This window comes from Myxocyprinus asiaticus, chromosome 3, assembly GCF_019703515.2.
Source record: "Myxocyprinus asiaticus isolate MX2 ecotype Aquarium Trade chromosome 3, UBuf_Myxa_2, whole genome shotgun sequence".
NCBI classification, from domain to species: Eukaryota; Metazoa; Chordata; class Actinopteri; order Cypriniformes; family Catostomidae; genus Myxocyprinus; species Myxocyprinus asiaticus.
Window position 1 is genome coordinate 41843356 of NC_059346.1, and position 23245 is coordinate 41866600.

At 43.8% G+C, this 23245-nt stretch overlaps 1 long non-coding RNA gene across 1 annotated transcript; it reads right to left on the reverse strand.

The window, feature by feature from the left end:
- Positions 1–2631: 2631 nt before the first annotated feature.
- On the reverse strand, positions 2632–19944 carry LOC127417016 (uncharacterized). Its single transcript, XR_007893223.1, has 3 exons — positions 19850–19944; positions 2842–2968; positions 2632–2728 (listed from the first exon to the last, which is right to left on the reverse strand). It is a non-coding gene; the product is annotated as an uncharacterized LOC127417016 (long non-coding RNA).
- Positions 19945–23245: the final 3301 nt, after the last annotated feature.

Consider the following 23245-nt stretch of genomic DNA (forward strand, 5'->3'; position numbering starts at 1 on the left):
CATGGGCATGTTCTCGCAATGAAAACATGACCCCTCCACGAAAGCTGCCTCGGCGTGCTGGCGACCCAAACTCTCGAGTCCATCTCATGGCCATCCGGTGGGGAGAGATAACGGCCACACCCAGTAGCACAAAGGCGAAAGGACATCTTTAAAAAGATGCCAATTGTTTGTGCGAGCTCTTTTAGAGAAAATATAATCTTTTGGAATATACTGTTTTAACACCTGTGGACTCAGCCGCCGAAGCACCCAGGGGAAGCACAACACTCGATCGTGCGAGGGTGACCGCTGATATGCGTCGTAATTTCCAGCAGCAGAATGTAAGGTGACGGGATGAACACACGTGCTCAGCTCCAAAGAACAAGTCTGAATGAGTGGTGCACGCCATCTCCTTTTATACCCGTGTGTCCGGGGTGGAGAGTGGCATGCAAATTCCACTTGCCAATTTTCATTGGCCTTTTCTGAATAAAGCAAAGGTGATTGGGGCTCTCAAGAGCGAACCCCTAGTGTCACTACATCGACACAACGTCGAGTGAGTGACAGACAGGGAACATGATACCTCATGTCATGACCACTTTAATAATAACATAATTTCTCAAAAGAATATCTACTGTTGTATTGTATAATGGGCATAAAACAAGTTGTGGTAAGATGTGGAAAATATATTTTTTGTTAAAATAAATGATAATTATGCCACGTATTTTGCACAACAGTGCCACATCTGGTGGGGTGCAGCCCCAGACGCCACTGTTCAGAAGATTTGGAATATGATGCACAAGTTGCAAAAACTACTTAAAATCACCGAATGGGACGTACTTCAAAGTTCTTCTTTTTGTGTTTTGCATAAAAAACAATGACATACAGGTTTGAAACAACATGAGGGTGAGTACATTATGACAGAAATGTTATATTTTGATTAACTGTTTCTTTAACCTTTGTGTTGTGTTTGTTCCTGCTAACACCTTTTATGTTCCAGGTGAAAAATGACCAGCCCATTAAAATAGTTTATAAATCTCTAATATTGCAGATATTGCATTAGACGTTTTGTCAACTTCTTTGCTAGTTATGACAGCTTTTGTACTTCTATTTGGAACTTATTTAAATATATATATATATATATATATATCATGGATCGCGGAACGCATCAAAACAAGGGGGGAGGGATCATTTTAACACACCGGACCATTACATTTCACATACAGAGATAGACGTATCACAGATTACGTAAACTAAGAAAACATAATACCATACTTAAGAGAGAGAGAGAAAAAAAAAAAAAAAGACTCACAGGTGCTCCCTGAATGATAATAATGCATGTTTTTAACTATGTATTTTTTATTTAATTTTTGGCGAAAAAAGGTTTAGCACATCAAATGTTTACCGATATAGCTAATGGAAACGTAAATTATCTATAACATTTCAAAGTGTCGACATAATATTTTTTCGTTTAACAGCAAACAGCATAGCGGAGAGCAACACTTGGACTGATGAGGAGAAGTTTTCCTCAATTGAATTAAAGGCAGCAACATTACCTATATTATTGTTTGATTAGCTTGTAAGATTTCTGCAGCATTTGCTTGAACAGTGCATTTCGGCTGTGCTGGATGTAGAGAGAGTGGTGATGGAGGGGCAGACCTGAGGGGGAGAAACCTGGCGGGCCTCTGATGTGCTGGCATCCTCCAAAACTGAGTTTTGAATGTGTGGGATTAATGTCTCTTGTCTGCTTATTCTTGAAGTAATCCGGAAATGGCTGAAATCTCTTCATATAGTGCTCAACTGATCGCACATGACAACTGTAAAGACAGACCGTCTGTCACTGTAGTTTTAACGCCTTGATGCAGTCTAGAGAAAATGCATGCTGGTGATTGGTTCATTTTTAATCAGCACGGGTTGAGTTAAAGATGTTGTTGTATTGGTTTAAAAACTTGTATATCTTTATTTATTTACTGCCTATAACCTACAACTAATGCAGTAGTACTTGTAATAAAAAATAATAAATCATCAGCAATGTCATTAAATCAATGTTTTGTTTTGTTTTTTGTTTTTGTTTTTTGTTTTATGTATTTCATATTTTATCAGACTTCAAAAGTAACCCCCCACCTCCCTGCCCCACCCCCCTCCGTATGACATATATTGATAGAAGATCTCAATGGTCTATACCAGGCAAATGTGTGTGATAAAAGCAAACTAATAATCATATAATAAATTAATAACCAATTTCTTGATCTACACAAAATAGGTGTCGTTCAAAAGCTTAGAATCTGGACTTTCATATAGCTGATCCAACCATTTTTATTTTTATTTTTTTATTTGCTGACAAAACAGAACTGTTCCGTTATCATAATTTGCAAATTGGTAATCACAACAATCATATTCAGAATTGGTCAAAACATCAAAAAAGTTTAGATGGCATGTGTTATATTGTTGAAAAGTGCTCAATTAGTAGAATACAATGAGAAAATTGTTTCACTCTGAGACCAAACTATTATGAGTATTAGTGTATGAAATCCCCACAAATACACATGAATATTATATATTTTATACATTTATAGTGTCTTTTTGTAGCATTTTTGCTTATTACTTCCTGAAATATACACATAACATGGAAAATGGCATACTGTAACTTATAACTGTCACGATCACGCCAGGCTCTCCCTCATTCGCTCAACCTTCACACTCACAGGAGTACTAATCAGGCACACCTGTCACTCATCAACCCTCATCACCAGCACTATAAGAAGAGCACACACACCCTCAGTCATTGTCTGGCCTCGTCAAAAGCTACAAGACTACCTCGAAACCTACCTTCTACGAACTTCTATGATCTCCAACCAGTGTTGTTACCTCGTTCTAGTCATCCCAAGTCAACATCCAGTCATCCAAGTTATCATCCAGTCACCTACGTCGACACCCAGTCTTCCTTTGTCCCCTCGTCTCCTTCCAAGTGTGTGTGTGTGTGTGCTCCGGAAATCTGTAAGGCAAACCCTCAATAACTATCATACCATCCTGCATTCCAAGAACCCCGCTACTTATCATCTTACTTGTTTGAACACTGTGTTCCAGCTGATTCACTAATAAACTAATCTGTGTTACTTGACCCATCTCCCTTTCATCATTGAGTCTATGCCAGACTGTGACAACAACAGACCAGGGGTGGAAAGTAATGAATTACAACTACTCTTGATACAGTACTTGAGTACATTTTTTTCACATTTTTCAACTTTTTTAAGTATAAATAAATAGTACTTTTACTTGAGTTGATTAAAAATGAAGTATTCAACTTAACTACAATTATTTTTCACCACAATTACTAAGTACAAAAAAATACATAATATTTCTGAATTTTGGGAAAGAAGAAAGTTATAAGCACTAAATCATTTTATAAATTAAAATGCACTGTGCGTGGCATCATGGAAGCCCGCAGGGCACAGCATCATGAGCAAGAGCAGCTCTCATAAACTGCCGCCAGTGTCCTCTCTTCTCTAGCTTCTCCAAGAATTTCTGCCCTGTCACTATAAAAGAACTGTGATTTTCTGCATATTTCATTTTATTCTGGAAAGAAGCCGTTCATTCAGGTACGAGGGAACCATCTGAACACGTTTAACGACTGATCAAACTTCACTTGTTTTTAAGGTAAGCAATGTTTTAAATGTGTCAAACATTAACACAATGTACATATGTACAAAGTTTGACATATGTGGGGATATCTTGTTTACTTGCTACTAAAACAAACTTTTAAATACCTTAGAAATATAGTGCCAATAGTGTTGGAAATTAACAGGGACTCTGAGCAAAAATGCCACCGAAATTGACAAAAATATCCCAGAAATACAAAATATGTGGGCCAAAAATGCTCACGCAACAAATTTGCAGACAGGCTGTCCCTTCTATCAATCCGCATCAGTTCGGTATTGTACTCCCGCGTTAAATTCCGTAACCATTCACCCCTCTTGTTCAAAATAAACTGTCCTAGCGGGTAACACTCTCGCTCTCTGTGCTGTACTGTACTTTCCTGCCCTGTCTCACACACTAGAGGCCAAAAGTGCGCAAGGGATGTATGTTATATAAAGAAATTATGAGAAATCACAAAACATAATGTAACCAAATGCTACAATTTACTGAATAATATTTAAATATGTTAAATAACCATAATGTTAATTAAGACTTTATTACAACTGTAATACAATAATACATATACAGAACAGCCACTTTTAGTGTTTGAATCAATCATATCTCTTACTAAATACTGTGTGAAATGATTATTTTTGACTTATTTTATTCAGTTGGCATGTAGGAGTTGATAACAGTTTGCTTAATCTCATTCCATATCTTGATAATTGCTGAAATATCATAGAGGATACATTTCCTCCTCTATGATATTGCATTATATTCGTTTTGTACAGTATGTTAACTTAATAGCCAAAATACTTGGACATATGTGAATGAGAATAAACAAGAAATAGGAATGTGTTTCAGTCACAATGCACATTATGTAGTTTAGAAACAATTTGGAGACATTTAGAATGTTATAAATGACTATTTCTATTTAAATAAATGTTGTATTCTTAAAATGTTCTGTTTGTCCAAGAATCCTCTTGCAGCAATGCAAGTCTTTGGCATTTAGGAGCTGCTAGTTTAGGACCTGTGAGGAGTCTGTTTCTCAAACTAGAGACTGTGATTTACCTGTCTTTATGATGTACATCTGGCCATCCACTTCCCTCTCTATCCTGGTTAGATATTATTTTTTCAAAACAGTAATGCATGGAATAGCCTTCATCTCTCTACAACAATACAACTCTATATTTTTTTAAAAGAAAAAAATATTGGAGCCGCCTCTCTGGGTGGGCTGTGGTCTCCGCGGTGTCTTCCCCTTGGGAGTGACACCCCCCGACGTAGACCTGATGGCCCCAGTCGGTTAACAAATTTCACTCTTTTTTTGGGGGAGAGAAAAAAAAGAGAGGATAAGAGGCCATGACTGGGCTAGCCTATCTCTATCTTTTGGGCAGTCAACTTGTTCCCGAAGGGCCGTTCTACACTCATAACAGCATTGGGGGAGGTTACATGTTGGCCTGGTGCATTGGCTACGAGGCACACAGTGGTCTGCCCGTCACGCACCGTCAGTTCACGTAACACAGTTCAGCTAGTTGTGGTGTTTCGTATAGGAACCCCTAGTGTCACTACATAGACACAACGCCGAGTGAGTGACAGATAGGGAACGTCCTGGTTACTTTCGTAACCTCCGTTCCCTGATGGAGGGAATGAGACGTTGTATCCCTCCTGCCAAAACGCTGGACTACCTGCTGAAATGGCCGGGACCTTGTCTCGGCTCCTCAGCACAAAACCTGAATGAGTGGTTGCATACCAGCTCCTTTTATACTCGTATGTTCAGGGGAGTGGTATGCAAATACCACTCACCAATTTTCATTGGTCTTTTTTCAAAGATCAGAGGTGTTTCGGGCTCCCAAGTGTGACCCCTAGTGTCACTACATCAACACAACGTCTCGTTCCCTCCATTAGGGAACGGAGGTTACGAAAGTAACCAGGACATATTCTTCAGTAGCAGTACTTTTACTTAAGTAAAAAAAAATATAAAAAATTCTGTTTCCACCACTGCAACAGACAATCCCTAATTCAGTGAGCCCACAACATATGATGTGTAGATCTTGAAATAGAAAGCCCATAACCAAGAGTAACAGCCATGTGTGCAATGCATTCCTTTCACACAACTCTCAGTGCTGACTCAACCTGTTGCAATCGCTCTCTGTCTCACAGGATTCGTTTACCCTGTATGACTCTGCATGAGTGTGAAGGTGGCTGAGTCTTATAAAAGGAAATGAGACATAAAAATATATAACAGCAGTGAAGGACAAAGAGTGAAGATTTGCCAAGAGACAAAGAGAATAACAGGGAAGAGACAAGAGACTTGGAAAGAGAATCAGTGTGAGGAAAAACAGCAAATGTATGGGCTGAAGGAAGATCCTCCAACTAAATTTGGGTGGAGAGAAATTTTGGACAAAATTTACAAGGAAATCCTAAACTTTTCATTAAGATGGTGTACTAATAACATTCTAGCATATTGGAAAAAAATAGCTGTTATTAGATTAAATAATTAACTCAACTGCTTAAATTTACTGGAAGATGGATATAAGACATTTTTTTATACCCTCAACTTACACAAACATAATGTTTAAGGTATCGTTTTTGGTAAAATAATAATAACAATAATAATAATTGTTACGTTTAGTCTTTTGTAAACTTCATAAAATGTATATACAGCATATGTTTTTTTTTTGTTGTTGATTTTTTTATTTATTTTTTTTTTAATGAAAGAAATATGAGTTACGCTAGAATTTTATGATATACAGTTTGGGTAAAGTATGGCCTTGAAAGAAAAAGCTGAAATGAAATAAGTAATAAAAACCAAAAGAATCTGAGGTTAAGTTAACTTTAGAAGTTATGACTGATAGATGAAATATGAAGAATATGAACTTCATCCCATATACAGTATCATGTGCAAAAATGTTACAGTGACAAGTCAGTAATGGATTTACAGACTGTGTGCAGAAAAGATGGACACTCTTGTTTTCTCATAGCTGACTAAGACTAGAAGGGGATCAGGGGGCAGAAGGTGGCTTGAGAAATAGGGAAGGGGGGTAGTGGCATCATGTAGGTGTGTCTACTGATCTGGCTGCCCATTGGTCAGATTTGTGGGCATAGTATTATTGCATATAGCGATGATTCCACTACAGATTACAGAATACATGCAGTAAAATGTCATTTGTAACATATTCCATTAGATTACTCAAGGTCAGTAACATATTCTAAATACTTTGGATTACTTTTAGATTTTTTCACTTGTTTTGACTATAAAAACTCTGCCAGTACAGTAAGACAAAATACACATGTTAAAAATACATTCTCTGACAAACCTAAATATCTTATGCAGTGTTGTTTCTAAAACAAGATAAATCAAATTGATCTTGTTTTAAGGATTTTTTTATATTTTTACAGGAAAACAATAAAAAATTATTATCAAGAATACGATTTTTGCCCTAATATCCGAGGTCTTACTAGAAAAAAATTAATTATGATCCAACATGAATTTTCTTGATAGAAAAATATGATCGTGCCTGGTAATATGTGCATAACTAGAAATAGCATTTTATCTTAGCGTAAAGCTGACAATTTACACAAGGTTTATTTCTATTTCTTCTGCTCCAAACTTACTTCAAACGTACTTCTCTGTCTGCTCGTATGAATGTAACACATCATAAGAAAGTGTTTTACCGCTGTTCAAATGCACTTTGGATTGCATAATTTATATGTATAAATTGTTCCATCTGAAAGGACTAAATTAAATGAAACAAATGACAATAAAATGCAAAATAATCTCTTCAGTAATCAGAATACTTTTTGAATGTAACTGTATTCTAATTACCAATGATTTAAATTGTATCTGCAGTGGAATACAGTTACTTATATTTTGTATTTTAAATACGTAATCCCTTATATGTATTCTGTTACTCCCCAACCCTGTATGTGTATATATATATATATATAGTCAAAACAATTACTTTATTTTAAGAGTAGATGGTAAGTGTAGGACAGGTGTAAATGTATACCGGGACATTATTTATGCAGTGCAGGGAGGATGATGTCTCTCCTACATTCCACCATTCTCACACTTGCTGGAGTTCATTTCACCATTCGTGATGTGGATAGTGGCTGTGCTGTACTGAGTAAGAGTTGAAAATTCACTCTCTGGCACCAGTACAGCTGTTATATCACTGGAGCCCTGGAGAAATGTGGGTGGGAGAAGTCGGCAGCATTACAACTATTAAATTCACACTTTTAACTAAAAATACTAAAGATTTAAAAGGCTCATAACAGGAAAAATCTAATTTTCCTTGATCATTTGAGAGAAATTAGTTTATTGTACAATGAAAATGTTATATACTCTAACTTTCAGAATTCAAAACTTCCTTCCTTGTGAAAAATATTATTTATTAAAACTTTCTGATGTTAGACAGATGACAATTATTCGGTATTCAGAAACTTGACATGCCCTATGGCAAAGATGTAATACAGGGATGCCATGCAATGATCGGATGTGTGAACGGCGACCTCTGCGCACTTTGCTAGTTTTAACACTATTAATGACATAACCGGTGAGATTTGATACACTCTGTTCCATAACTGTTCTAGGAGGACAATATGTCAAAGAATTCAAAATCCTCAGGCTCTGGAGACATTAAAAGACACTTATGTGCTCAAGCTGACATCCCCGAGAAGGCCCCGAGCCAGGGAGTCGATTTGGTCGGAGAGATGGGGGAAATTCTGTGAGAGATGTTGAACATGTCGGCAATGCTGACGAAGGTCGTTGCTGACTTGGAGGGTCTTGCTGTAATACGCTGATCGATCATGGCCATGGAGGCAAAATTTAATGATGTGGTCACAAGAGTGGGGGATGTTGAGAAACGGATTGATTATCTAGAGTCATCGGAGAGGGAATTATCTGCTAATCCGCTAGCGACCAAGGTGGATTTGGAGCATGTCTGGGAGAAGTTGGAGGACATGGAGAACCATAGCCGGGGGTATAACATCCGTATTGTCAGAATTCCTGAGTCCGAAGAGGGTCAGGAAATGGTGAAATTCCTGGACGGGCTCTTTCCAAATCTGCTTGACATAACAGGCCATAAGGAAACCTAGCGCATTTTTTGTTTCTTTTTGTGCTGGTTCTGCTTAATGGCTGGAGTTTGTTTTGTGGAGTAACACTCCTTCAGGACAGTTTTGTGGATGAATCTGCACACTCTTTGTGCTTATGCCTTTTATTGGCTGGAGTCTGTTTTGTGGAGTATTTCTTGCAAGACACTGGAGAGATTTGGTCATTTGTTACACTCATGTAGCAGCCGAGTGGGCCGGCTGGAGTTTGTTTCTTGACAGTTTTGTGGGGTTTGATTGTTGCACTAATGTTCATATGAGTGGATTGTCTCTATCCACGTGGAATTTGAATGGGTTGGGGCACCCCATAAAAAGAAGGAAGGTTATTTCTCTTCTTAAGCGTAAGAAATATGATATAGTGATTCTTCAAGAATTGCATCTTTCCCCGCAGGAAGCTGAAAAATTTAGGAAGATATGGGGTGGACATGTTTTCTTTAGTGCTGGCCCAAGTAAGAGCAGGGCAGTCATTACACTGATAAGCAAACATTTACAATTCAAATGTCTCAAACAGACTAAAGATAAATTATGAAGAGTCATTATTGTTTTAGCAGAAATTCAGGGGCAGTCTTATTTTGGCTAATATTTACGCACCTAATGTTGATGATCAGTGCTTTTTTATAGATCTTGAAGGGATGTTGCAAGCCGCTGGCACCCCTCATGATATAATATTGGGAGGAGACTTTAACCTTTTGAGGACTCAGTCCTTGATCATAGTGAAGCAAAAGTGTACAAGCCCCCTAGAGTAACATGAGCAAACCCGCTGCCCCGTGTGAGAATATCAAAGCGCTGTTACTTATTTCACATGCAAAGAGGACGTTTACATCATAGTCTTAAAGCATAGCAGCAAAAAACATCATGTTTAATTTTGAGGCCTGAAACATCTTCTATGCAAGTACGTGAATGCAGACACTTCTAACTATGCAAGTTTAATGTGTCAGACTGCAATTCATAACACAAAACAAGTATGTTTGCATTATCTGCATTGTTGCAAGGGGCGCTATAACAGACTTTAGTGTAAACTGTCCACTACTATGTGGAGTTTTCTCGTTCAAGCCAACTGCTGTAATGGCGTAGCAACATTTTGAAGAGAATATTGCCGAGTGATTAATTTAATGTTCACATATTTATTGCAAACTACCTGAATTATAACATATCTGATTTAATGGCACAGACTTTTGACGGTAACTCTATTGCCTCCTTGAGTACTGAGGTTTGTTACCAACCACAGTAACGCAAGATCGCACATTATGAATGATCAACCAGACCATTCGCACACTTGTGTAAAGTAGGTTTTCAGCCTTAGGGTCAGAGAAAACTTTACTAACATTATAAGTGGACCTCAGGGAAAAAATAAGAAATAAAAAAGTGTGTGATATGATCCTTTTAAGTTAAAAATAAAGTGCCACATTTACTGGGATTTGAAGCTGCCCTCATTCTCTCACACACACACAAACACACACAACTCTGATGGTGGTCCTCTATAGTGTGAAAATAGAGCCGACTATAGAGCTACTGTATTTCTGGGAAGTTAAGGTGATGGATTTATTGAGCATACCACAGCTGTAGCTTAACTGCACAACTGTAGTTCTTGAGAACAAACACTCCTTTCATTACATTACCACCCACTGTTATCATATGAATCTCAGCAGATCAACTGTTCAACTACAAATGTATCCTCATCAGCATTTAACATGAATACTGCATGATAAACCCATAGAGCTAATATGCTGACATCAGCTATTGAGACTATGCAATCTAATGTCAGAAGTTATTTAAAGTTGCTGGGCAAAGATGTTTACTGGACTCATGTTGACCTCCTTGTGTAACTTGTGGTTCACTTTCCAATGAAGATGCTAGATGCTTACTCAGGAAATCAGGTGTTGTGGAAAGGTGTTGTGCCAAAATCCTGTTCATCATGTCATCAGAACAGGAAATGGACACTTGAGCATGTATTTAGTTGTTTTTAGTAAAGCATGTATTCAGTTAGGCATTTCTTCAGCTGCCATGTCTTTCTGTGGAAGAAATTAATTTGTTTTCACTAGACTAAATGGGAAGTGATAGAACTTTTTTTTTTTAATAATTTAAATAATTTTTTTTTTTTTAGTTCTATTCATTTTTCTTTTCCTGCACTTTATCTCATTTTTTACTTTCTTTATATAGAATGTCAATGAGGCAATGCTCTAATTTATTTTAAGAGGCTAGGGCGTAGCACTGAGGGATTTCTGCTGCACAATGCAGTTGGCTAAATGCCTGCTGTGCCCCAACAGATCATGTGCAATCTCTGAGTTGGTGTAAGCAGTTAGTTTTGACCCAATCAACCAGGCACAGATCAAAATAGTAATAAATTTAATCAGTAGGATTTACAAGATTAATTACTTCAAAATAAGAACACATTCTTCTCTACTGGACTGGAACTTCATAATCAGTTCATTACACCCAAGAGAGCTCCTTATGTCCGTTAATTTGGTCTATACATTATCTATACATGAGAGATAATAAAGAGAGTGGAGGTCGACCGATAGTGGATTTTGCAGAAATATTTAACTAAGGTGGTGGAAAAGGCAGATAACTGATTAATCTAAAAATGAGTTTTTAAAATCAGTTTACAGAATGTCAAAAAATTGTCTTAGTCTTTCATTACTATGATGGGCACAGGTATTGAAGCTACATTAGTCCAAAACAAATACAATTCCCAGATGTAGTTTATTGTTCAACCAAAATCCCAATAATAATCAGAAAAAAATAAAGATTTGGTGCACAACACAGGACTTTTAACTATAAACAAGCCAGAAACACGAGAACGTCATGGTTACTTTCGTAACCTCTGTTCCCTGATGGAGGGAACGAGAAGTTGTGTCGATGTAGTGATACGAGGGGTCACTCTTGGGAGCCCCAAACACCTCTGCTTTTTTTAAAAAGGCCAATGAGAATTGGCGAGTTGAATTTGCATGCCACTCCCCCGGACATACGGGTATAAAAGAAGCTGGTATGCAACCACTCATTCAGGTTTTGTGCTGAGGAGCCGAGACCAGTCCCGGCCATTTCAGCGGGTAGTTCATTGTGGCAAGAGGGACACAATGTCTCATTCCCTCCATCAGGGAACAGAGGTTACAAAAGTAACCATGACCTTCCCTATCTGTCACTCACTCGACGTTGTGTCGATATAGTGACACTAGGGTTTCCTATACAAAATGCCACAACTATCTGAACTGTGTTACGTGAACTGGTGGTGTGTGACGGGCAGACCGCTGTGTGCCTCGTAGCCAGCGCACCTGGCCGTCACGTAACCTCCCCCAGTGCTTTTATGAGCGTCAAACGGTCCATCAGGAACAAGTCGACTGCCCAACTATAGGGACAGGCTAGCTCAGCTGAGGCCTCTTTCCCTCTCTTTTCTCCCCAAAATGAGTGGAATTTGTTAACTGACTGGGAGCCATAAGTGTCTGCATTGTGGGGTGTCCCTCCCAAGTGGAAGACACCGTGGAGACCACACCCTGCCCAACAAGGGGGGGGGGGTATTTTGAGTGGACTACGCCACATGGTCTTACTGAGTCTTGTCGGAAGTATGTCATGTGGAGAGGTCCCATGGTAGGTCCTACCCGAAGGGGGAGGAGTTTCTACAGAGCATGGTGACCAGGGGCCTCTGCCCAAGGAAGACGCAGTTTGCTGACAGGGAAACGATTTTGCGGAAGATATCACACGGGGTCGCCTTCAGGGAACCAGCACATGTGGAGCACCTACCTCAGTACAGGGGCTCATTAGTGCACGTAATGGGCCGGTCAGCGAGTTTCTCCGCAAACTCAACTGCCAGAGGGCTAAGGAGGAAAGTCATCCAGGGATCACAGTCTGTGAACACGACTGGGAGTCGAGAGTGCACGTCTTCACCTCAAGGGAGGGGAAAGGCCCTATGCACAAGCAGTAGACCCGGCCAGCTGTCCCGGAACTTACCTGCTCATGCCTGCCAATACATGGGACGAGACCGGCTCAACCCGGAGATTGTAGAATCTCGCAAAGGTGTTGGGTGTTGCCCAGCCCGCTGCTCTGCAGATGTCTGCCAAAGAGGCACCACTGGCCAGGGCTCAGGAGGCCGCCACACTCCTAGTAGAGTGGGCTCATAACTCCGCAGGGTTGGCATGTCCTGAGCCTGATATGCCATCTTGATGGCATCAATGACCCAGTGGGCGATCCTCTGTTTGGAGACAGTGCTTCCTTTGCGCTGTCCACCAAAGCAGGCAAAGAGCTGCTCGGAGCTTCTAAGGCTCTGCGTGCGATACAAATAGATGTGTAAAGCTCGCACCGGACAGAGCAACGCCAAGTCTGGGTCTGCCTCCTCTGGGGCAGCACTTGCAGGTTCACCACCTGATCCCTAAAAGGGATCGTGGGAACCTTGGGCACATAGCCCGGTCGGGGTCTCAGGATCACGTGAGAGTAACCCGGACCAAATTCTAGGCATGATTCACTGACAGAGAACACCTGCAGGTCCCCTACCCTTTTGATGGAAGTGAGCGCAGTCAGGAGGGCAGTCTTCAAAGAGAGTGCCTTAAGCTCAGCTGACTCCAAGGGCTCAAAGGGAGCTCCCTGTAGACCCCAAAGGACTACAGAGAGGTCCCACAAGGGGACGAGGCATGGTCTGGAGGGATTCAACCTCCTAGCACCTCTCAGGAACCTGATGATCAAGTCGTGCTTCCCCAAGTACTTACCATCTACTGTATCGTGATGAGCCGAAATAGAGGCTACATATACCTTCAAGGTGGAGGGGGACAGCCACCCCTCCAGCCTCTCCTGCAGGAAGGAAAGCACCGATCTGACTGCACATCTCTGGGGGTCTTCGCGTTGGGAAGAGCACCACTTAGCGAACAGACGCCACTTCAAGGCATACAGGTGCCTTGTAGAGGGAGCCCTAGCCTGAGTGATCATGTCTACCACCATGGGTGGTAGGCCAGTTAGGTCTTCCATGTCCCATCCAGGGGCCAGACATGGAGATTCCAGAGGTCTGGTTGCGGGTGCCAGATGGTGCCCCATCCCTGAGAAAGAAGGTCCTTCCTCAGGGGAATTCATCGTGGGGGAGGGGGCTGTTGTGAGGAGCATGAGATCCGAGAACCACGTCTGGGTGGGCCTGTAGGTTGCTACTAGTACGACCTGCTCCTCGTCCTCCCTGACCTTGTACAGGGTCTGTGCAACTAGACTCACTGGGGGAAATGCATATTTGCGTAGTCCAGGGGGCCAGCTGTGTGCCAGCGCATCTATACCGAGGGGTGCCTCGGTCAGGGCCTACCAAAGCGGGCAGTGGGAGGATTCCTGGGAAGCAAACAGGTCTACCTGTGCTCGACTGAATCGACTCTAAATCAGCTGGACCACCTGAGGGTGGAGTCTCCACTCTCCCCTGAGGGTAACCGGTGTTGAGGTCGCCTGGGATGTGAGTGGCTCGTAGCGACTTGAGGCGCTGCTGACTCCAGAGGAGGAGACGGCGGGCGAGTTGTGACATGCAACGGGAGCGTAGACCGCCTTGACGGTTGATATACACTACTGTCACTGTGTTGTCCATCCGGACCAACACGTGCTTGCCCTGGATCAATGGCCGGAACCTCCACAGGGCGAGCAGTACTGCCAACAACTCTAGGCAGTTGATGTGCCAACGTAGCCATGGGCCAGTCCAGTGCCTGTTGCTTCCACCGCCCCAGCCCGTCTTGGAGGCATTTGTTGTAACCACGATGCACCTGGAGACTTGCTCTAAGGGAACCCTTGCCCGTAGAAATGCAAGGTTGGTCCAAGGGCTGAAGAGGCAGTGACAGATCGGCGTGATGGTCACGCTATGTGTCCTGCGGCACCATGCCCATCTCAGGACTTGAGTCTGAAGCCAATGCTGAAGCGGTCTCATATGCATCAACCGGAGCAGTGTGGCCGCCGCTGAGGATGCCATATGCCCCAGAAACCTCTGAAAAAGTTTCAGTGGAACCGCTGTCCTCCGTCTGAACGCCTTCAGACAGTTCAGCACTGACTGCGCGAGAATTGGGGCTCCTCGCCCCTGGGTCGCCCGTCTCGGTGTTGTTGCTGCAGGAGGATGCCCTTGGCAATGAGCAGACAGGGTGCGGGGTCTTAAGCCACGCCGGGGAAGGATATGTTGTAAGGCCTCCGTCTGCTTCTTCACCGCTGAGAACTGCTGGGCAAAGTCCTCGATGGCGTCGCCAACAGGCCAACCTGGGGAATGGGGGCGTCAAGGAACCGTGCCTTGTCTGCCTCTCCCATCTCGACCAAGTTGAGCCAAAGGTGGCGCTCCTGGACCACCAGGGTGGACATCGCCTGCCTGAGAGACCGCGCCGTGACCTTCATCACACGGAGAGCGAGGTCGGTGGCCGAGCGCAGTTCCTGCATCAATCCCAGGTCAGAAATACCCTCGTGCAGTTCTTTTAGCACCTTGGCTTGGTGTACTTGTAGGAGAGCCATGATGTGCAGGGTGGAGGCGGCTTGTCCAGTGGCACCGCAGGCCACAGTCATCAGGGACGACGTAAACCTACAGGCCCTGGACGGGAGCTTCGGGCGCCCGTGCCAGGTGGCAGCGCTCTGCGGACACAAGTGCACCGCGAGCGCCTTATCCACCTGGGGGATCACCGAATACCCCCTGGCCGCTCCACCACTGAGGGTAGTGAGAGCAGGGGAGCTTAAAGACTGGGACTGGGCAGTAAAAGTTGCCTCCCTCGATCTTGTCAGCTCCTCATGCACTTCCAGGAAGAAAGGAACGGGCGTGGGGCGTGGCTGTGGGCGGCACCCGAGCCCAGGAACCAATTGTCGAGCAGCGAGGGTTCAGGGGAGAGTGGAGGTTTCCACTCTAGCCCGACGCTCGCAGCCGCTCGGGAAAGCATGTCCGTCATTTCCACATCAGCGTGAGACTGGGCGACCGTTCCCAAAGGAGGAAGCCCAGCTGAAGCCTCTGCATCAGACTGGATGAGCCCACTCTCCGATGCTGCGCTCGATAACTCACCGTCTTCCCGAGCTCCGAACGAGAAGTCAAACTCGTGCCCAAGAGGGATAAAGGTGACCGGTGATGACAGTTCGAGAGAGAGAGAGTTACGGGCAGCTGCCTGGCATGTGTTTGTGTTTGTCTTTTTATTTACGCTAATTGATTATTTATGTTGTTAAGCCAGTTCTCGCCTCCTCCTTTCCCTTTTACCTCGTTACACTGGTGCCGAAACCCGGAAAGGAGGAGGGGTGCGCCGTAGTAGAGTCCTTGCCACTATCATCCACCTCAACAGAGCAGCCGCGGCCATCCGCCGGGGGGACGGAGGAGCCCGACAGCGAGGGGAGGAGGGGCTCCTAGCCGACCACCTGGAGCAATCAGGGCCACTGCCAGGGGCAGAGGAGACACCAGCCGCTAAAATGCGGCAGGGTCAGAGGACCGCCAACCGTGAGTGGGGAGGGGCTCCTGGCTGACCACCTGGAGCGGGAGGGGCTCCTGGCCAACTGCCTGGAGCGGGAGAACCCTTCTGTCCACCGAAAACACGGCGGGGTGTTCCGTCAAGGGGACTGCCTCGGATCCGCCCAGGGAGGCGCGGCTGTCATCCACTAGAGGGTGGAGGAGTGGCCAAGGATCAGGCTACGGTGTATCGGAGAACCGGCAAGTAAATTGTTTATTTTTTCTCTCTCTCTCCTCTCTCTCTCCCGCTGCTGCTCCGCATTTGGCTTTCCCTCTCTTTTTAAATATTAGTATTGTGTTTTAGTTTGGTATCATCACCGTTACGGTGTACAAGTACCACATTTTTTTTGTTATTGTTGTTGTTTCCCTCCCCTTGTCCTCTCCCAGATCTAGGAAAGTGGGGATGACCTGCCGGCAGACTGGGCCGGAAGGGCACACGCCATCCCCCGGAAAAGAGGGGTGGGGGGAGAGGGATGTACATCATGCCGGGGGCTCCCCGGCCTGAGAGAACAAGTGAGGAATGTTGCAGGGTGGAGGGCGGGGCCGGGCCGTGATTCTGCACAACTGGCCCCTAATCAGGCTGATCAAGCTCGAGAGGGATAAAGGTGACCAGAGACGGCAGTTCGAGAGAGAGAGAGTTATGGACATCTGCCCGGCATGTGTTTGTCTTTTTAAGTTAATCATTAAATGATTATGTTAAGCCAGTTCTCGCCTCCTCCTTTCCCTTTTACCTCGTTACAATAATATAAAGACAAAGTGTGTCATTTCTGTGCCACTAGTGGCAACAAACACAAAAATAAAAAATAAAATGGAAAAAATTGCTAAATTATTGATTGTTTCCAAACAGGTTTACCAAACACTCCCACACTTACTTTCTGCTCCAAAAAAATACTATTGCTCTGAGGAAGACCATATGGCCATGTATTAAAATTGTTTTTTTTTATGGAGCAAAAAGTAAGAGTGCAAGCCTTTTTTTCTTATATTTGAGGCTATTGTTTTGGACTTAGCACCTTACAAACATTGCTTTGGTGTGCGTGTGTTTTTACAGACATTGCCAAACAGGTAGTCCCGCCCCAAACTCACCTCAATAGATGAGCCAATGTTGACAGTGTCAAACCCCTCAAAAAACAGAGCCATCTTTCAAAAGCGTGACAGAGCCACAGTGTTTACACTCTTCGTGGCTTACTTATACTTGTCTCTGCTGCACAGAGGAACAATGTGCAGCAAAAGTGGTATGATGCTGCAGAGGAAATTGGGTTAGTGGATCGCGTGAGTCATATCACCCTGGCAACATCTGCCTAATATTTGCCATTCTCAGTACTGCAGCTAAAACGAATCAGCAAATTTTTAGCACAAGAGTTTTGAAAAGGGCACACTGCATACTGCATTTTACTTTCACATACCTCCATGAGGCAGCAGCTTGCAGAGCAAAGTTTAATAGGCATGTAAGAGGACCTTGAGGCACAACACCTCCCTGAAATGTGAGTGTCTTTGTATGTGTATATGTGTTTAGGTGGTAGAGAGGGGAGATCTGAGAGCTCTTGTCTCCTGCCGCACCTGCTGTTTTGCAGCTCTGAGCTGCAGGAGGGGTCAAAGCTCATAATGACTCAGGGGCAGAGGAGAATCAGAGGGTATTTTAGTCAGCCTGTTGCCTCAACAAGGAAACTAGCTGGTGCCGGAAAGAGAAGGGTGAAAAATATCACTCCCTCCACTTGCAGAGGGAGAGGGAACTCACTAAATTTTGGTGTGATATATTCTTAGAGATTTATATAAATGTTACATAATACACAGCAGAGTCATGCTATTATTTGGAATATGTTATTAATTGTTTGATTTCTGCACCACTAGCATCACCAAATGCAACTGCAAAAATAATGACTGTTTTCAAACCATCCATCTCTCTGTCCACCATTTGTCCCCAAACTCATTCCATTGGTTGAGCCAATTTGTTGAGCTGGTCTGGATGCTCAAATAAATAGAGCAATGTTTTGAGTCACAGTGTTACACTTTTGGCTTACTTATGGTTGTCTCTGCATATCATACTGGGATACAAGAAAATATTTAACATCCAAAAAAAAAAAAAGACACAAATTTAATAGACATAAGGTCAAGTTTAAAGGTGCACTCAGTTATTTTTTCTTCATTAAAAAAAGTTTTGCTCCTATATAAATAAAAGAATTGTAATTTTGAAATAAATGTGTAATATCATGGCCACTCACATGAGATGAAGACTCACAATCATGTCAGTAACATTATAAAAGCTATTTCATTCTACATGGAGAGGGTCCCCTCATGGGGGCTGCCATGTTTGGATCACATGACCAGCTGAATACTACCAAAGTCTTTCTAGCAAGTCAGTCCACTGTCGGTTATCTTTGGAAAGCTCTTGGGAGGCTATTTCCAGTCATGAAAGTGTAGCCTCTATCTACTTGAATGGGGAAACACTAAAATCTCCAAAATGGTTGGTCAAGATTACGATCAAAGAACATATTTTAAATCAGCAATGAAATCTGACAATACTGGAATCATAAATTGTGCTTCTTTACCTCAGAAAACGCTAAAAAATATATAGCTAATGCACATGCGCATTTTTGAGTTGATTGACAGGCGATGTCTGTATCTAAAATGTGATTGGCTCTTTAACTGTAAGGCAGGACATCCTTTCTACATCCGTTGACTGATGGGCATTTCAATTTCTCCCATTCGTTTTAATAGAAGTGGCCCGTCTCTACTAAATAGTCTCTGATAATTCTCGCTTAATCTTAGTAACTGCCCTGTTATTGAACATTTCACTCTTGATTAAATCAATCATAGCTGACTGTGAATATTACATTTCTTTGAAATTTTGAATGCTGCTGCATCCATGTCCCCAGGTGTCAGTGTAAGTCCAAGATGACATAAACAAAACATTACAGAGTACACCATTAAATAGTCTATATTGTTCTGTACCATGTGCAAGGTAGGTTGATTTAAAGACTAAACGACTAAAACACAAAGAATTAGATTTTGTATTACTAATACTATTTCCTTTTTGTATTTTTAAAGATAATAACTTACTGAGTAATCTTTGTACACTTTCCCTTATACATTCATATCAATTTTAACATCAAATCTTTATGTTAAGTCCATTGACATGATATGAGTCAACGACTATATTCATTTAGCATTTGTTGAACGATTTTATATGTAAACTCTGCCAGACTTTTACGTGTCTACAGGCCTATAGATGTTGCCTCAAACCTCTGCAGTCACAAACCCCATTTAGTGTTCCGCTAATCTTAGTTCCAGTGACAGCTGTATGTGTGCCATAGAGTGAATTGTCATCCCTTCGTACAGCACAACCACTGTATCCATATAGCAAATGATGAAATGGACCCCAGCCAGTGTGAGAATGATGGAACGCAGAACAGATATAAATGTCCCTGCATTGCATACAGTATGTCTTAGTGTACATTTACACTTGTCCTACACTTACTTAGCATCTGCCTAATCATATACAATAATGCATGTGACACAGGTGCTCCTCTGTTTTCAAATCTGATACTTTGCAAGAGCTCAAAAGTCTCACAGAATTTAAGTGAGAATGGAAACTGTCTGTGGTGGTTGAATGAAAGAGGTGGGGGTAAAAAACGTTTTAACAGTTTCAGAGCTGTCTGCAAATGACCCAGCAAGCTTCCAGAGCTAATCCCAGGAAAAATCAATCCCACAAAGACTTGTAATTACCTTTATTAGGCAGAATATATCCACTGGCATAATTAAGCAGAATAACTCCACTGCCATTATGCAGCATTAAAAGGCCTGAATCTGTAAGAAGAGGTATAAAACACGTAATCTGTTTAATGGGTCGACTTTTACTGCAATTTTGCATATATTTGCTATCCTGACACTATTTCAAGTAATGACACTGCACTTATCTGTCAGGAACTTGAACCTTTGCTCCTGTTGTTGAAGTGTGGACAGTCCCCCTGTGTAAGTAATGCTGTGCAGTCTATACCAGCCCCCCTTAGTAAATCAAGGGACCTCAACTCTCATACTATCAAGTTCTCTCTTCCTTAGCCATGGCACTGCTGCAAAACAGGCTAAAGTAACTGGCCTTTTCATGTCAATAGTCCCGAGAGCTTGCAGCTGTTTCTTTGACTAGTTGTGTTTGCTTCGTTGCCATGGTCACAGATGGGTGTGAATGTTTGCTTTTATGGTAGCTTATATATTCACTATGACTAACATCCGGGATGAAAACTGGGCAGTGTAACCCTCATGTTCTGGTTGAGGTCTGAGAAACCTCAACCAGAACCCTTTTCAATCTCAAAAAAACATACATACAAAACATACAAAAACATACATAACATTGAAATATTAGGTTAAAACATAACTTTCTTAATCTTATGAGAAGTGTTTATAAATGTAATTCAACTTGATAACTTGCCTTCTCCATTAAAAATTGACATATACTTATATTTGTGGTCTCAGAGACACGAATAAGGGTGTACTGACAGTAGGCAATCTGTACCATGCCCGAGCACATTTGACCCCCAAAGTCCAGTTCGTTTGACTAGTGTGATCGCTCCGTACTGTGACCGGGCACGGTGCGCTGAACCGTGCCTTGTCCCACTTGAAGAGGTGGGTTCGGGCACAGTTCAGTTGGCTCAGGCACAGTACACATCTAGTGTAATTGCTAACTGTGACTGAGCACGGAACTCGAAACATGACGTCAATGATGTGACTGGGCAAAGGGATCACTTTGGTCTACGGCAGAGGTGCAGTGTTTACTGGATATTTGGGCAGACGAGAGTATACAGGAACAACTGGATACAACACACAAGAACTCTGAGATATTGGTCAAATTTGCGACTATCTTCGTGCTCATGGATTCCAAAGAACCATTGAGCAATGATGTGACAAGCTGAAAAACTGCGGGTTCAGTATCTGAAGATAAATCTGGCAGCTCGTCGGGCGAAAAGGATAAATTCCAGTGGTACGATGCTGTCAACAATTTGGCATGTGAGAAGGCCATGTGTCACCGTGCCCCAAACGACACAAAATAAGCCACAAAGTAAGTAATGTTACAATGATGGACTCCATTGTGCTCTGCAAAAGAGCTCTTTTCTTCCTGTTCCCTATCTGTCACTCACTCGACGTTGGTGTCGATGTAGTGACACTAGGGGTCACTCTTGGGAGCCCGAGACACCTCTGCTCTTTGATAAAAGGCCAATGAAAGTTGGCGAGTGGTATTTGCATGCCACTCACCCGGACATACAGGTATAAAAGGAGCTGGTATGCAACCACTCATTCAGATTTTCTCTTCGGAGCCGAACGGTCATGCTCACTGAGCTGAATACTACTGTTCATTCACCTCTGCTGGATCTGACGGCGCATTTCAGCGGCTTCTCCCCCCTCTGCACTGGTGCACTGCAGAGAACGCCCCTGGGTGCTTCAGCAGAAAAACTAGAGAGTATATTTTCTGAAAGAGCATTTTTCCCCTCTAAAAGAGTATATATTTCTCTAAAAGAGCGCACACACGGAACGTCTTTTTAAAGACGCGTCTTTTTAAAGATGCTTTTCCGATTGTGTGTTATTCCTGGTTGCGCTCGTTATCTCTCGCCTTCTGACGGTCACGATCACTGTCTTTCATGTCTGGGCACTGCTCACACGGAGACAGCGTTCGTGGATGGTCATGTTCTCATTGCGAGAATATGTCCATGGCAACGTTGCGGTCGCGGCTCGCCTTCGTAAGAAAGCGAGCCACCCCAGAGGCTCCCACCTCGGTCCTTTTATCCACGGTATGAGGCCAGTGTGGCTAGCACTGGGGGCGATTTGGGGACCCCAATGGGACCGCCTCCGCCGGGTAACCCTCGCGGACCTCCCATTCCCCAGCACGCTCGTCTGCCCCGATCAGGCTTCCGGGTGAGTCCGCCGGCTCGTCTCACGGCGAGTTCGACCTCTTATTCGGAGCCCGCGAAAGTGATGAGCTCTCGAGCGCAGCATTGGAGAGCGGGCTCATCCAGTCATTTCCCAGGCGGGCCTATTCGGCGACACCGTCGAGGACTTTGCCCAGCAGTTTTCGATGGTAGAGCAGTAGATGGATGCTAGCCGGTATATCCTGCCCCGGCGCGGCTCAAGATCCCGCACCCCGTCTACTCATCGCCAAGGGCGTCCCCATGCGGTGACTGCACCGGCTCCGCCACAGCCCGCCCCTTCGGCCTGGCCCCGGCGTGGAGCCCACCGCAGGAAGCAGACACCACCCGTCTCGCGGCCGCCCAGAACCCGTGAAAGGCTTCAAAGCGCCCTTGAGATGGGTGACCCAGGGACAACGAAACTCGCTGCGCTGGAGCTGGTAAGCAGATCTCCATCTTTTTGTTACCTTTTGCATTTAATTGCGCTGCATGCCCAAGTGGCTGCAGTACTCAAGAGCTCAGCAAGAGCGGTTTCCTTGTTCCCTGGGTCACGTATCCGGTGTGTACGGCCGTCATCACAACCACCGTCCACTACTCTATTTGGCAGGTCTGCTGCTCCAGCGGCGGTCTCCCGCCCCTGAGCGCCCAGCTGTGGCACAAATCCGCCCCCGATGTGACAGTCTCCACGGGTCACAAGGACAGGCCTCTTCCTCCCCCGTCCCAGGCTGTTCCAGGGGTGGTCACAAGGAGCCAGGTAAGTGCTTCGATGTCCTTAGACTCAGCACGGCCACGACATGGTGTGGCACCTCGAGCTCCGCCCCGCCGCGAGGCCCCACCTGCCGGTATGTCTGATGACGTTGTCCCTTTGGTCCCCCTTGCGTGGAACTTGGACGCATGGCTCGCGCTTTCCAGTCCGTCGCGAGGGCTGGTCCGGACCATCCGACACGGCTGCACGATTTACTTCGCCGGGCATCCGCCCAGGTTCAGCGGTGTCCATTTCACCTTGGTGAAAGACAAAAATGCTGCTACCTTGTGCGGAGATCGCTACCCTCCTACGGAAGGGCGCGATAGAACCTTTCCCTCCAGCCGAGATGAAGAAGGGGTTTTTCAGCCCCTACTTCATCGTACCGAAAAAAGGCGGTGGGTTGAGGCCAATCTTGGACCTGTGAATTCTAAACTAGGCTTTACACAGACTTCCGTTCAAGATGCTGACGCAAAAACGCATTCT